Source organism: Canis lupus, chromosome 28 (genome assembly GCF_048164855.1).
Source record: "Canis lupus baileyi chromosome 28, mCanLup2.hap1, whole genome shotgun sequence".
NCBI lineage: Eukaryota > Metazoa > Chordata > Mammalia > Carnivora > Canidae > Canis > Canis lupus.
This window is the reverse complement of record NC_132865.1, coordinates 40,339,196-40,354,613: the sequence shown is the minus strand read 5'-3', so window position 1 is coordinate 40,354,613 and position 15,418 is coordinate 40,339,196. Positions and strand designations below refer to the sequence as shown.

Sequence of the window (15,418 nt, the reverse complement as noted above, 5' to 3'; positions counted from 1 at the left end):
TTGGTTCATACATTGGAAAGATAAAATTCATATGCTACATGATCCTATACCTATCTATCTCTCCAAACTCACTTTTGTTTCTCATAACTCCTATGGCAAATTGTCAATCTCTTTTTATTTTGTAATTCTGCTGACCATGTTCCATCCTTGAACTTTTATGTAGTTTAGTTTTTCTTTTTCTGAGAATACTCCTCTCTGGACCATTCTCAATGGCTGGCTCTTTGTCATCTCTTCAGGCTCAGCCCCTTAGAAAGTCCTCCCCTGACTACCTGGTGTAAACAGAGCAGTATAAAATAATTTCACTCCAAGTAAGAAAAAAATTAGCGGGAAATATCAGAAAGGGAGACAGAACATGAAAGACTCCTAACTCTGGGAAATGAACTAGGGGTGGTGGATGGGGAGGTGGGCGGGGGTGGGGGTGACTGGGTGACGGGCACTGAAATGGGCACTTGATGGGATGAGCACTGGGTGTTATTCTATATGTTGGCAAATTGAACATCAATAAAAAATAAATTTCTAAAAAAAAAATTCACTCCATGTCTGTCTCCTACTTTGTTCATTTCCCTCATGGCACTATTGGTTATTTGTTATTAGCATCTCCCTATCAAGAGAAAACCCAAGTTGGGCAACAATTCTTTGTAGAAATGATCACATTCCTCCTTTTGCTATACAATGGAGCACTTGCCACTGTGTCCCATCACATCAGTGAAATGAATAACTCAAGAATCAGAATACAGATAACAGATAATGGCTGTTGAGACTATCCTTGCCCTAATTAAAGGGGAAATGAAAGAACTTCTTGATTTGGAGTAAGGATAACTATATCTTATTAGGTGGAAAGATCACTGTCTTATTGCTGTATAGAAATTCGAGGGATGCCTGGGTGGCTCAGAGGTTGAGCTTCTGCTTTCAGCTCAGGGCGTGATCCTGGAATCCGAGGATCGAGTCCTGCATCGGGCTTCCTGCATGGAGCCTGCTTCTCCCTCTGCCTATGTCTCTGCCTCTCTCTCTCTCTGTCTCTCATGAATAAATAAATGAAATCTATAAAAAGAAAAAAAAGAAAGAAATTCAAGCGTGTACACAGGTGCACTTGGAAGCCAAGGAGGTAAAATGTGAAAGATACTCATTTATCACCTCTCAGCTCTAGATCTACCTGCCATTACCTAGTGTATAATTATGGAGCTGGACCCCGTAGGAATTCCTCCTGTAACACTGCTCAGGGTTAAGCTATTTTAGTAGTAAGTCTGCACTGAAGTGACAGTGGAGGGGAAGGGGTCTCTGCCAGGTTCTTGTGTGCTCCTGTTGATGGCTCTTGGAGCACCTGATGGCCACTAGCACTTGACCCCTCCTCATGGGCATTTTCTGCCAGAACCTGGATAGGGTTTTCTCAGAAGTATCCATAGTGCAGCACCTCCTTGTGGGGAAACTCTCTCCATAATCCTCCAGGAGTCCTCACAGATGTTTTGAGATGTGGGTCTTCCCTGGGGTGTCTTCCCTGGCATCCCAGATAGCAAACTCCGCAACCAAACTTCCTGCCCCTCCTGTGGACACCAGCAGTACCTTCTCCAGTGAGGCCTGGATTTCATTCCTGTGGTCCTTCCTTCAGAGCTGTCATCCTTAGAGTGTTCTGCCTCCATACATGGGTCATTACTGCTTCGTGTAGCAGCTACTTCATATTCCCTAGAATTGTCTTTACCTCTAATAGCCTATTTCCTTTATTCAAATCTCATATTTAATAATTCTTTTCTTTCACTATACAGTATCTGCCTTCTGACTAGACTCTGAATGAAAAGGGAACATTGTCTAACGTGACTATATACTGGGTGAAAAACCTGGATAAAATTGTTTTGGGGAAGTTTATGAGTGTCATGAGCGTGCTATGAAGGCACACACATGAGTTGTGTCTTTCCACAATGTCAGCTTTATTCAATCAAAAAGCAAAGTTAATCACATTTATAAGGCATGTTCAGGATTCCAAACTCAATGACATTTCACCGTGTGATTAAACTTGGCTTCTTATATAGCTCACAGAGTGGGACATAAGACAAATTACACAACAAATAAGATAACAGAAGGGTGTAGGAAGTTAATGAACCAAATGTGAAGTCGGTCTGTGGGCACACAGTTGAGATAAGACCTCAATCTGGTCCACGTGGGTTCTTGGCATTTACTGCTTATTATGTTCAAGCAGTGACAGACCCCAGTTCTGTTCAGAGATCAATCAGGCAAAGCCTTTAGTGGCAGTTGCCTTTTTGAAGTGGTCAGACATAGAGAGGTCAAGTCGGAAGAGTCTGACAGTTTGCTGCCCAAATCCTTCCCTTTTTAAAGGGATTTAATTGGTCTTGGGCCCTTTTGGATCTCTTCTGGTTCTGCTTGTTATCAATCAGTTGTGAGCGTCAGCTGACAGTGGTCCTGGTGCTATCTCCTAGCTGTAGTACCTTTAACTGCTTGACACAGGCCCCTGCTTGACATGAGAGACTCCATTTTGTTCTCCACAGGAGAATGGGCAAAAGGAACAAAAAAGTATAAGTGGGACAAAAAAGATGACCTTGTATATAGTAAAAGAGGTTTTAGAAGTTTAGAATCAGAATAAATATGTCTCTTTGGCTTTTATTAAAGGAGAGGATATCTTGAAATCAACTTTTGGTTTTAAGGCCTGAGCAAAATACCAAAGAATGACTACCTTTAGAAAGATGACGTTGGTATTTTGTCTCTCTTTTTTGCTGGAACACCTACTCATTGAATGACTTTGATATGCAAAACAGTTGCTATAAAGCCATTGTAATTCCAACTCATTAAAACTTATTCTTATTAAAATTTTAATTTTTTAAGATCAACTCAAAATTTGGATGATTGTGAGATAGTGATATAATCTCCCTCGCAGAAACAGACTGAAGTGTTGACATAAACAGATTCTGAATGACGGAAAAGAGAGGTCATTATACTGAACCCACAATGCATGTTACAAAAGACCAAGTGACCCATGATTTCCTTAATTATGGCTTAATTGCAGTGATGTTTTCACATATTGACAAGGCAGAAAGGGACTTGATAAGGGATTTTTAGGGAACTGAAGACAATAATCAACTAGTCACCTTCATATGAATACAGTGGCAGTCTAATCATCTTCTAAAGTTAGCCGTAGAAGGCTGACTTCTAAGTTATCTTACTTGTTTGTACATCTTATTAATGTTGAAACTTACATTTAAATTACTGATGTAAGATTTCTTACTATTATTTCAGTGTTGCAAACCCTATTGCACTATACTTCTATTCTCCAATTCATTAGAAAGTTTATTCCCGTCACCTAACCACAATTCTTCTTAGGTTCCTTGTCATATGAAAACACATATGAAATTTTATGAAAGCAAGATTTTACTATGAGCCTATTTGAAATTTAAGCTTTGAAGATAAAGATCATTTGGCTGTTATTTAATTGTATTAATATGAAACTTTTAAGAAAAACAGCTTGCAGTTCATATAGAATGAACCTTAGCATTTTAGAGACTGAAACTAAATTCAGCAAACATAAATAGGAAAACTTATTTATACCTTCAAATATACTTTATCTTTGCCCAAGTACCCAACATGTATTCTAAAATGAGACTATAAAAAAATATGATTTCCTCTCCTTGCAACTCTTAGGATTCTATCTCACTCCAAATGCAGTATTAAAATTCTTTTATGTTTCTAGCAGAGATTCCAAATATCAAAACCTATAACTTTTAGCAATTGAGCTATCTTGTATAAACCTTTATTATACAATTATTCCTTTCCTCTTTGGCAATTTTTGTTTAATCTGAATTCATTGGGGAAGTTTTTCTTTTCTTCCAAAATTGCTGCTCCCCAAATCCACTGCTTTATCTGATTATATTTAAACCAACCCCATACATTTCCAAGTCCCCTGCTGTCCTCAGCTGTGCATCACCTAACTGAAAACTACATGATTTTCAGGTCACTGAGACTTCCCTAGGGACACACAGTAACTGTCATAAGTACCCAGCATCACTGAGACCTTGGCAAAATTATGGAAATTTCCTAACTTTAGGTCTGGAATTTATTGCCATGGTCTGTACTGATAAAAATAGCTTATGACTCCTAAAAGCAAGATAGAGTCAAAAAATATAGAGTTAAGGCTCATATGGTTCACAAAACAACTTCTGTCAACAGTCCCTTTCCTAACATTGAGAATAGTGTCATAAATCTCATGCTCTCACACCCCTAAGCCTCATGTACATGAAGAAAGCTCCAATTTCCCAGCTGAAATGCAGCTCTTATGCCCTCATATGCAACTTCATATTGATGAAAATTGTATCAACATTTTATCAGTGTCCTTAGGGTAATGTTCTGAAATTGCTGATAAAAAAATCCTTCTTTTTAAATATTTTTCACAGCATTAAATAAATAGTTTCAAAAGAATTTAAAGGCTCTCTGTCTTCAATTAAGAGGCCCAACCTTTGAGGAATGCTTTTGAACTGGTTGCTGTTATCTTAGAACTTCATTCCATATATTAACACTTGCCTCTGTGTTCCACAATTAACATTAGACTTTGCTCCATATAGATCCTCTCCTCTTAGGAATATTTTATTTACATTTTATAAATTTTATTTAATTTCTTTTCTTTATCTTTTGTCTCACTGCAACTAAGAGATTTTGTTCTCTTAATTCAAGGTGGAAACACTGATATATATGTTAACTTTTCTTTCCCTTCCTCTAGAAATAATTCATATTAACACATCACAGGAAAACTTTATCTGCTAGTTACCATGTGGAAAAGAAAACTTGTGACTTGTGATAGGTACTCTTCATTTCTTCAAATGGTATAAAATTAATTTATTAATTTTTTAACTCATTTATTTTTAAATTAACTCATTTATTAAAATGAGTTAGGCTTATTAATGTTTTGAAGATTTCCTCAGAAATATTGACCTAAAAGGTTGTGGGTTACAAAATTTAGAACTTGTTGGTTGTTAGAAGGCAATGATATCATTTTACTAAAACTTTTCCTGTATAGATGATCTCAAGGAAGTTGTCAATGGCTAAGGTGACATAGGTGTGTCGCAAGTTACCATTTAAACCTTTAAAAAGGAGATTCTGCTTTATTATACTCTTCCCTTACATTTTGATCAAAATTCTTTAGCAATGCCCAATATCATCCTTCTAAACTCTTTATTTAAAGCTTCTTATCAGTTTCCTGAACAAGGAGGCGTTGGGGGTAGGGGTGTGTGTGCATGCGTTCATGTGTGTTTGATTCTGCTGATAGGTACTAATATGTTATCATTCTCACTATAAACTTACAGCAATGGATTTCAAACTGCGTATCTATACTATTAAAATTATGTAGGATTCCATCAGGCTTAAACAATCTACCCGACTAAAACACTAGTAAACTATAGGTCTTAATCTAATTAACCTCATTTTTTTCTGGTACATAATAAAAGTTAGTTTTATTATCATTCAGAAAACTCAAAAGGATGACATGAATAATATATTTATATACATTTATCTATTAACTAGTTATCTTGATGAGGTAATGTAAGGAACTCAAAAGAGTAAATATTAAATAAGTTGAAACTCTCTAATTCTAAATATTATATTTAATTGCAAAGATCAAAGAAAATTATAAACATATGCTCAGTATTTATGCTTAGTCAAAATGTCTTTATCTTCTGTTATTTTTGTCACTGAGTAGACAATTTTCAGATGATATAGCAACACACTAGATTTTTTTCCTCCTCCATTCCCTGAATGGAAAATTTTTCAGGAAAATATAAATTTCTTTCCTAGACAAATCTTGGCTTAAGACAAGTTTAACAAACTTAACATCTGAAAAATATGGTATAAACTTCAATTTTGTTAATTCAGCTATTCTGTAAAAGTATGAATTTCATTAATATTAGGATAATTTTTGTTTTTTTCCCTCACTTCTTTAAAAAAGTTTTAGTTAACTTTTTTTCAAATTTTTATTTAAATTGTAGTTAGTTAACATATAGTGCAATGTTGATTTCAGGAGAATTTAGTGATCCATCAATTACATACAACACCCATTGCTCATCATAACAACTGTCCTCTTTAATACCCATCACCCATCTAGCCCATCTCCCACTCACCCCCCTCCATCAACACTGAGTTTGTTATCCATCATTAAGAGTCTCTTGGGATGCCTGGGTGGCTCAGAGTTTGAGTGCCTGCCCTCAGTTCAAGGAGTGATCCCGGAGTCCTGGGATTGAGTCCCGCATCAGGCTTCCTGCTTGGAGCCTGCTTCTCCCTCTACCTATGTCTCTGCCTCTCTCTCTCGTTCTCTCTCTGTCTCAATAAATAAAATCTTTTTAAAAAATTCTCTTATTGTTTGTTTCCTTCTCTCTTCTCACCATATATTCATCTGTTCTATTTCTTAAATTTCACATATGTGTAAAATCATATGGTATTTAATTTTCTCTGACACATTTTGCTTACCATTCTACATCCTAGCTCCATCCACATCATTACAAATGGCAAGATATCATTATTTTGGATGGCTGAGTAATACTCCATTTCCATCCCACCTCTTTTTCTGTTTATCAGTCATGGACATTTGGACTCTCCATAATTTTGCTACTGTTGATAATGCTGCTATGAACATCAAGGTACATGCACCCTTTTGAAACTCTATTTTTGCACCCTTTGATAAGTACCTAGTAGTGCAATGCTGGGTCAGAGTATACTTCTATTTTTCACTTTTTGAGGAACCTCCATACTATACTCCAGAGTGGCTGCACCAGTTTTCATTCCACCAAGGGTGGGAGAGGGTTCCCCTTTCTCCACATCCTCACCAACACCTATTGTTTCTTGTGTTGTTAATTTCAGCCATTCTGATGGGTGAGGTGATATTTCATCCTGGTTTTGATTTGCATTTCCCTGATGATGAATGATGTTGAACATCTTTTCATGTATCTCTTAGCCATTTTGATGTCTTCTTCAGAAAATTTCTCTTCATGTCTTGTGCTGGTTTCCCATCTGCATTGTTTATTGAGTGTTGAGCTTGAAAAACTCCTAATAGATTTTGGAAACTAACCTTTTACCAGACATTTCATTTGCAAATATTTTCTTTCATTCTATAGGCTGCCTTTTAGTTTTGTTGATTTTTTCCTTCACTGTGCAGAAGCTTATTTTTTAAGATTTATTTATTTATTTATGATAGACATAGAGAGAGAGAGGCAGAGACACAGGAGGAGGGAGAAGCAGGCTCCATGCTGGGAGCCCCATGTGGGACTCGATCCCGGGACTCCAAAATCGCACCCTGGGCCAAAGGCAGGCGCTAAACCGCTGAGCCACCCAGGGATCCCCCAGAAGCTTTTTATCTTGATGAAGTCCCAATAGTTCATTTTTGCTTTTGTTTTCCTTGCATTATGAGACTTGTCTAGTAAGAAGTTGCTGTGGCGGAGTTCAAAGAAATTTCTGTCTGTGTTCTCCTCTAGATTTTTAGTTTCCTGTCTTTAGGTCTTTCATCCATTTTGACTTTATTTTTGTGTATGGTATAAGAAAGTGGCCCAGTTTCATTCTCTTGCATGTTGTTTTCCAGTTTTCCCAGCACCATTTGTTGAAGAGACTTTTTCCCATTGGATATTCTTTCCTTCTTTGTCAAATATTAGTTGACCATATAGTCATGGGTCCATTTCTGGGTTATCTATTCCATTCCATTGATCTATGTGCCTATTTTGTGCCAGTACCATACTGTCTTGATCACTCTAGCTTTGTAATAGAGTTTGAAGTTTAGAATTATGTTGACTCCAGTTTTGTTTTTCTTTTTCAAGGGTGTTTTGGCTATCTAGAGTCTTTTGTGGTTCCATACAAATTTTAGGATTATTCTAGCTTTGTGCAAAATGCTTGAGGTATTTTGATGGGGATTGCACTAAATGTGTAGATTGCTTTGGGACATTTTAACAATGTTTATTCTTCCAATCCATGATCATGGAATGCTTTTCCATTCTTTTGCGTCTTCAGTTTCTTTCATAAATTTTCCATAGATTTCCAGAGTATGGGTCTTTCATCTCTTTGGTTATGTTTATTCCTAGGTATCTTATGGGTTTTGGTGCAATTGTAAATAGGATCAATTCCTTGATTTTGCTTTCTGCTGCTTCATTGTGGGTGTATAGAAATGCAAAAGATTTCTGCATGTCGATTTTATATCCTGTGACTTTGCTGAATTCATGTATTAGTTCTAGCAATTTTTAGTGCAGTTTTCTGCATAGAGAATCATGTTGTCTACAAATAATGAAAGTTTTACTTTTTCCTTGATGATTTGGATGCCTTTTATTTCTTTTTCTGTCTGATTTCTGAGGCTTAGACTTCCAGTACTATGTTAAAGAGTAATGATGAGGGCAGACATCCTTGTGTTGTTTCTTGCTGTAGATGAAAGTCTCTGTTTTTCCCCATTGAGGATGATGTTACCTGTGGGTCTTTCATATATGGCCTTTCTGATGTTGAAGTGTGTTCCATCTATTGCTACTTTATTGAGTGTTTTTTATCAAGATGGATGATGTATTTTGTCAAGTGCTTTTTTTTTCTTTGCATCTATTGAGAGGATCATATGGTTCTTATCCTTTCTTTTATTAATGTGGTGTATCACATTGATTGATTTACAAATTGAATCAGCCTTGTAGCCCAGGAATAAATGGCATGTGGTCATGGTAAATAATTCCTTTAACATGCTGTTTGATTCATTTTTCCAGTATCTTGTTGAGAATCTAGTATCTTTTTGCACTCAGAGATATGGACTTGTAATTATCCTTTCTATGGTATGTTTGTCTTGTTTTAGAATCAAGGAAATGCTGGCCTCATAAGATGAGTTTGGATGGTTTTTTTCCATTTCTTTCTTTTGGAAAAGCTTGAGAAGAATAGGTATTAACTCTTCTTTGATGTCTAATATAATTCCCTGAAGAAGCTATCTGATTCTGGAATTTTGTTTGTCGGGAGATTTTTAATTACTGTTTCAATTTTTTTTTTCTAGTTATGGGTCTTTTCAAATTTTTCATGTCTTCCTGTTTTAGTTTTGGTAGTTCATGTTTCAGTTTTGGTAGTAAGATCTTTTTTTTTTTTTTCTTTCAGAGTCCACTTTATTGAGTGCTGTAGCATTAATACAGGTCAAGGGAGGCAGGCGATGGGCCATGGCTAAATAGACCCCCTCTCCAGGGTTTCTGCTTGAGAGGGATGAGGACTGGTTGGTTCAGGACGGTGCAAGCCACCCCTTCTCCTCCCCCAGGAGAGGCCCCCTCCCTTCCACAGAGCTACAGCAGCCTGGGCTTGCCGGCTGCACTATGCCCATCAGAGGAAAGGTTCCCACCTAAATGCCAACACAGGAGAAGAGTGAGGGAAGGAGCCTCAGGGTGAGCAGTGTGGACGCCCCAGGAGCAGAGCTGGTTCCAGAGGCCCAGGCTGGCCTGCTGAGTTGCACTGGTTGCTCGAGCCAAGGCCTCAAGGCTGCAGGAATGGTGGGTCTGCAGCCAGCTCAGCATCAAGCCCACAGAGGATGCTACAGGCAGAGGCTTTAGCATCTGGCTTTTATTGGTTGCTTGTTTTCTCAAACCCAGCATTTAAAAAAAAAGTCACCTGAGGTGGTAGTTCAGTCACCGGTAGAGGCAGGAGCAGGCCAGTGGTCACTTGGGAAGAGGGTGCCAACGTGGTTCCTTCACATGTAGTACCAAGCCAGGAGGCTGGCAACCAGGGCCACACCAGCGGCCAGAATGAACTGCAGGCTGGGCTGACTCAGCACAGCCAAGGCTGTTCGGAAGGGGCAGCTGCTGCCCTCCAGGGGATAAACCTGGAGCTCTATGCGTCTTACGTCTACTTGTCCATGTCTTATTACTTTGATCGTGATGATGTGGCTTTGAAGAACTTTGCCAAATATTTTCTCCACCAATCTCATGAGGAGAGGGAACATGCTGAGAAACTGATGAAGCTGCAGAACCATGAAGCGGTCAAATCTTCCTTCAGGATATTAAGAAACCAGACCGTGATGATTGGGAGAATGGGCTGAATGCAATGGAGTGTGCATTACACTTGGAAAAGAGCATGAATCAGTCACTACTGGAACTGCACAAACCAGCCACTGATAAAAATGACCCCCACTTGTGTGACTTCATTGAGACTCATTGCCTGAACGAGCAGGTGAAATCCATCAAAGAATTGGGTGACCATGTAACCAACCTGCGCAAGATGGGGGCTCCCGAATCTGGGATGGCAGAGTATCTCTTTGACAAGCACGCCCTGGGAAACAGTGATAGTGAGAGCTAAGCCTTAGGCTGTCTTCCCATAGCCACAAGGTGACTTCCCTGGTCACTGAGGCAGTGCATGCATGTTGGGGTTACCTTTACCTTTTCTATAAGTTGTACCGAAACATCTACTTCTTTCGTTTGTATCATTCCTTCAAATAAAGTAATTTGGTACCCCCCCCCCCAAAAAAAAGATGGATGTGTGTCAAAAAGTGGATCTTCTTGGAGCAAGCTGATGCAATCTGTTGTCTCATATGCTAGCAACATACCAGACCACTCTGCTTCATTTTTGGGAGAAAACTTCTCACACTATGGCAGCCATCCACGAGAGCTTCAAAGGTTACCAACCATATGAATTCACTACATTAAAGAGCTTACAAGACCCTATGAAAAAACTGATTGAGAAAGAAGAAAGGAAGAAGATCACCCAGCAGGAAAGTGCAGAGGCCACCATGGAGGAGCCGAGTCAGTTAATTTCATTAGAGGATGAAAACCAGCACAAGGAATCTTCTAGTTTTAAGACTGAAGATGGAAAAAGCGTTTTATCTGCCTTAGACAAAAGCTCTATACATAATGCATGCTCAGATGAACTATTAGACATGAAACCTGAGGGAGGTGCTTGCATGGGCCCAATGGCAGGGACCTCAGAACCTGAAAGTGCTGACAAAGATGACCTGCTGCTGTTGAGTACTGTTGAGTGCTGTTGAGTTTCTTTCTAGGAATTTGTCTATTTCTTCCAGATTACCCTATTTGTTGGCATATAATTTTCCTAATATTCTCCTATAATAGTTTGTGTTCTGTGGTGTTGGTGTGATCTTTCGCTTTCATTCATGATTTTATTTATTTGGGACCTTTCTCTTTTCTTTACAATAAGTCAGATTAGGGGGGGTTATCCATTTTATTAATTCTTTTGTAGAACCAGTTCTTAGTTTAGTGGACTTGTTCTACTAGTGTTTTTGTTTCAATATCGTTTATTTCTGCTTTAATCTTTATTATTTCCCTTTTGCTGGCTTTCAGCTTTATTCCCTGTTAATTTTCTAGCTCCTTTAGAGTGTAAGTTTATTTTGACTTAATATATTTTGACTTCACAATAATACCTGAGCTTATTATCATTGCTTTCCTCTTTTTAAAGTGATTTGTATTGTATTTGCCAACCATATAATTGTCATATTTCCATTACATCATTCCTGCAAATATATCCTGAGTAACAAATATGACCCAGATACTGACAGGTGATCAGGTTACAGCACTTACAAAGACAGACAAGGTTCTACCCTCACGGAGCGGACAGTTAACTGGGGAACAGGTACTGCATAAATATTAACTTAATAATTGTTAACAATATTGACTTAAGAACAAAAACTAAAATTATCTTAGTAAAAATGAGAGTGGTATATCGATAGTACAAATGTTTTAATATTCTACTTAAAAGTACAGTGACCTAGAAAGACCTGGACATGGCATTCTGGGACTGCAACTTTATGATTTTTTTTTTTTTATCTGCAACATGTGAATTTTTTTAGAATCTTTGCAAGTCTTTCCCCAGATCACAGTTTATTTTTAAAAACAGCTTTATTTGTAAATATATATTTGGAAGATTAACTCTTTATTATTTCCTAATATCTTTCTTTTTCCCCAGTAACTTTCCTTGCTTCGATGTCTACTGTGTCTGAAAGTAATATGTTCCTCTTTCTGTCATTTACTGTTAGCATGGTTTATTTTCCATCTATTTACCTTTAATATGTGTATCTTTATATTTATAATGGGTTCTTGTAAGCAACACATAGTTGAGCTATGTTTTTTGATCCACTCTGACAATTTGTCTCTTAATTGGCACTTTTAGATGACTGATGTTCAAAGTGAGTATTGATATACTTGGATTAATATTTACCATATTTGTTATGGTTTTCTAAATTTTGCCCTTATTCATTGTTCGTATTTCGTCTTCCATTCTTTTTATGCCTTTTGTGATTTTAATTGAACATTTTATATGATTCTATTTTCTCTCCCTTTTAGCATATCAGCAGTGATTGCCCCAGGGTTTGCAATATACATTTACAACTAATCTAAGTCACTTTGAAAAAACACTCACCACTTCATGGGTGGTATGAGTGCCTTATAACAAAATAATCCTAATTCTGTCCTTCTGTCCTTTTAATTACTGTTTCATTGCTGTCCTACTTTCACCTATGTATAAGCATCCATAAGTGTATATACAAAAACATACAGTCTCTATATATATATGATATAAGCATCCATAATTGAACATATTGTTCACATTATTTTAAGCAAAATCTAATCTGTTAGATCAATTAAGAATAAAGAAATATGAGTTTTTATTTTACTTACTCTTATTCCTTTTTTGATGTTCTTCTTCCATTTTTGATCTGAGTTTCTAATGTTATTATTTATCTTCTCTCTGAAGAACTTCCTTTAACATTTCTGGCAAAACAAGTCTACTGCCAACAAATTCCCTTAATATTTGTTTGTCTGAGAAAGTATTTCTACTTCATTAATGAAGGATAATTTCTCAGGGTACAGAATTCTAGTGAGTTGTCTTTTCCTCTCAATATTTTAAATATTTCACTCCATTCTCCTCTTGCATGGTTTCTGAGAAGAAAGTGGATGTAATTTTTAACTATATTCCTCAATAGGTAATGTGTTTTTTCCCCTGTAACTTCTTTAGAATTCTTTCTTTATCTTTGATTTCTTATAGTTTTTTTTCTTTCTTTATTTTTTTCTGGGTGGGGAGGGGGAGAGGGAGAGGGAGAGAATCCCAAGCAGGCTCCTACTCAGTGCAGAGCCCCACACAGGGCTAGATCTCACAACCCTAAGACCATGACCTGAGAGCTGAAATCAAAAGTCAGACACTTAACCAACTGACCCACTCAAGTGTTCCAGTTTTGTATAATTTTAAAATGATATGACCTGCTGAAATTTCTTTCTTTCTTTCTTTCTTTCTTTCTTTCTTTCTTTCTTTCTTTCTTTCTTTCTTCCTTCCTTCCTTCCTTCCTTCCTTTTCTTTCTTTCTTTCTTTCTTTCTTTCTTTCTTTCTTTCTTTCTTTCTTTCTTTCTTTTTCTTTCTTTCTTTCTTTCTTTCTTTCTTTCTTTCTTTCTTTCTTTCTTTTCTTCTTCTTCTTCTTCTTCTTCTTCTTCTTCTTCTTTCTTTCTTTTTCTTTCTTTCTTTCTTTTTCTTTCTTTCTTTCTTTTTTTCTTTCCTTCCTTCCTTCCTTCCTTCCTTCCTTCCTTCCTTCCTTCCTTCGCATTCATTCTGCTTGGTGTTCTCTGAGCTTTCTGTAACTGTGGTTTGATGTCTGACAACAATTTGGGGGAAAGTCTCATTAGTGCTTCTTTTTTCTGTTTTCTATTTTTTTTTTCCTCTTCTCCTTTTACCATTCCCATAATTCACGTAGTCCAACATTTGTAGCTGTCCTTCAGTCCTTGGATAGTCTTTTCTACTTTATTCAGTCTTTATTCTTTTTCATTTTCAGTTTTGAAAGTTTCTTTTAGGATATCCTCAAGGTCAAAGGTTCTTTTCTCAGCCATGTCCAGTCTACTAATAAGCTCACCAAAGGCACTCCATTTTTGTTACACTGCTTTGATTTCTCACATTTCTTTGTGGTTGTTTCTTATGATTTTAATATCTCTGCTTACATTGTGCATATATTGCTGCATGCCATCTACTTTACTCATTAGAGACCTTTGCATACTAATCATAGTTGTTTTAATTCCGTACTTTATAATTTCAACATTCCTGCCATTTCTGGTGCTGATGCTTGCTTTGTCTCTTCAAATTGTGTTTTGTAAAAAATAAAAAAATAAAAATAAAAAAATTGTGTTTTGTAAAAAATAAAAAATAATGTGTTTTGTGACTTTTGGTATGCCTTAGAATTTTTCTTGATAGCCAGATATGGTATACTGGGTAAGAAGAACTGATGTAAATAGGCTTTAGTAATGTGGTGAGGGTAGGGAGAGAGGAAATGTTCTATAGCCCTTGTGATTTTCTGTCTTTTAGTCATTGCCTTTGGTCTATGAACTTGACAATTTATTTATATTTTGTGAAAATTAATAAAGAAAAACCTTGGTAAAATGGAATGAAGGGATAGAGGGGAGACCAGAAAGGGGAACCATACCACCTATGACAATTACAGAATGAATTGTCAATTGCAGACCCCCAGAGAAGAATCTTCAACAGAGAAGAATAGTCAAGAACCATCATGAGGGACTCCAACAAGGAAGGGTGTACACGGCTTCTTCCCCAGGAACTCAGCCAATGAGAAAACATCATCACATTGGGACCAGTGTGTCCCTGAGGCAGGTGGGAAACCTGCATCAGCAGAAGCCCACTTAGAGCCTGAAACTCCTGGGGCTCAGCTATTATTGGTGTAGATCAGGAATTTGGAGCTGGGGAGTCTGTCTGGAGCCTGATACTGTGGGAATTGTTACGATGCCAGGGCAAGCTGGGAGCTGAGTTCCCTGGAGCCAGTCTGGAGGTCTGTGAAGGCCAGATTGGTATTGATGTGGACCTGGTACTGGTGCTGTGGTAAATTCAGGTGTTTACTTCTCTTTCCTTTCCCATGTGGGGAAGATGTCTGATACACTTGGCTGTTCAATCTTGAGGAGGGGTGATGGGTAAGGTGAATTTTTTTTTCCTACCCTCTTGTATCTCTTTTTATTTCTATGCTCTCCTCAGATGTTGCAATCCCTCATCTGGAATATTTAGGTCTTATGAAGTTATTTTTGTATTGGATAATTGTTCACATTATTGTGTCTGGAAGGGGACAAGTACTTGGAATTTCTATGTGCCATCTTACTGATGTCACTCATTTCATTTAAAATAAAGAGTGGGGGCACCTGGGTGGCTCAGTCAGTTAGGCGTCTGTTCAGGTCATGATCTCAGGGTCATGAGATCAAGCCTTGCATCAGGCTCCTGGCTGAGCATGGAGCCTGTTTAAGATTTTCTCTTCCTCACCCTTTCCTCCTCCCCTATTTGCACACACTCTTTCAAAAAAAAAAAAAAAAAAAAGACTTCCTCTTACATGAGAATCGTCAGCTACTGAGGGAAAGGATCCTTTTACAAATAGTTTAGAAAGCAATAAGAACCCTTGGCAATCATTCTAAAAATGAAAGGAAGAAATTATTTTCCATAAAGACTAAAATATTGGGAA

The 15,418-nt window shown here is 37.4% G+C and overlaps 1 pseudogene; it reads left to right on the top strand.

Moving 5' to 3' along the window:
• Nucleotides 1-5,142: 5,142 nt before the first annotated feature.
• On the top strand, nucleotides 5,143-10,421 carry LOC140620053 (ferritin heavy chain pseudogene; annotated as a pseudogene).
• Nucleotides 10,422-15,418: the final 4,997 nt, after the last annotated feature.